General features: G+C 49.7%; 1 pseudogene across 1 annotated transcript; it reads right to left on the reverse strand.

Moving 5' to 3' along the window:
* Positions 1–272: 272 nt before the first annotated feature.
* On the reverse strand, positions 273–1,199 carry LOC311202156 (olfactory receptor 14A16-like; annotated as a pseudogene). Its single transcript has one exon. The product of its transcript is annotated as an olfactory receptor 14A16-like (transcript).
* Positions 1,200–1,516: the final 317 nt, after the last annotated feature.

Raw genomic sequence — 1,516 nt, forward strand, 5'->3', positions numbered from 1 at the left:
TATAAATATTTAATAAATGTCAGGAGAAATTTTAGGAAAGAAAAATTTGTGCACCTTTTCAGGCAGACGTGATGCAAAGAGAGCACAGCCCATCCTTACCCAGCGTGTGGGTCACACTGTATCAGCAATGGGATGACTGTGGACCATCATATTCCAGTTTAAATAAACTAGAGGCAAACAAAGAAACAGGAACTAAACCCCATACTAAATAAAGACTGGTCCTAATGTGAGTTACACGGTCAGTGATAAGAAGATGAGCAGTTCGTTGTTGCTTAGAAACATCCAGTCATCAGTTTCCACATGGCATCCTTGAGCTCCTGGTTCCTCATGCTGTAGATGAGGGGGTTCACTGCTGGTGGAACCACTGAGTACAGAAATGACAATACCAGGTCCAGAAATAGAGAGGAGATGGAGGGTGGCTTCAGGTGGGCAAAGAAGGAAGTGCTGACAAACAGGGAGACCACGGCCAGGTGAGGGAGGCAGGTGGAAAAGGCTTTGTGCCGTCCCTGCTGCGAGGGGATCCTCAGCACAGCCCTGAAGATCTGCACATAGGACACCACAATGAACACAAAACACCCAAAAGCTATACAGGCACTGACCACAGTGACTGCAATCTCCCTGATGTAGGCATCTGAGCAGGAGAGCTTGAGGATCTGGGGGATTTCACAGAAGAACTGGTCAAGGGCATTGCCATGGCACAGGGGGAGTGAAAATGTGTTGGCTGTGTGCAGCACAGCATGGAGAAACCCACTGCCCCAGGCAGCTGCTGCCATGTGGACACAAGCTCTGCTGCCCAGGAGGGTCCCGTAGTGCATGGGGGTGGCAGATGGCAATGTAGCGGTCATAGGCCATGACAGTGAGAATATAGTACTCTGTGGAGAGCAAAAATAAAAAGAAAAAGAGTTGAGCCACACATCCTGTGTAGGAAATGCCCTGGTGTCCCACAAGGAATTGGCCATGGCTTTGGGAACAGTGGTAGAGATGCAGACAAGGTCAAGAACAGAGAGGTTGAGGAGGAAGAAGTACATGGGGGTGTGGAGGTGGTGGTCACAGGCTATGGTGAAGATGATGAGGCCATTGCCCAGGAGAGCAGCCAGGTAGATGCCCAGGATGAGCCAGAAGTGCAGGAGCTGCAGCTCCCGTGTGTCTGCAAAGGGTAGGAGGAGAAACTGGTTGATGGAGCTGCTGCTGTTCAACATCTGCTGCTGTCAAGTGTGGAGACCTGACAAAGGATAAAAAGGTAGTGAGAAGTTAGGGAACTCTTCTTTGAGGGAAACAGTTTCCTATTCACATTGAGTCCCTGTATTCAGGAAGCCTTTTGTCAGGTCCCTTTTGGGAGGTCTGCTTTGTGCTGGCTTAAGTATGCCACTGCTGGCAGGAGGGTTGGCTTTGGGCTCATGAGAACTCAGTCCTGCCTGGCAGCAGTCAGTAAATAGAAGGATGGCCTGATCTCAGACTAAATCCCCTGTGGATAGCAATGAGCTTTTCAGCACTGTCACTCCAATTTCACCGGAGG

Source organism: Gallinula chloropus, assembly GCF_964237585.1.
Source record: "Gallinula chloropus genome assembly, chromosome: 29".
In the NCBI taxonomy this organism is placed as follows: domain Eukaryota; kingdom Metazoa; phylum Chordata; class Aves; order Gruiformes; family Rallidae; genus Gallinula; species Gallinula chloropus.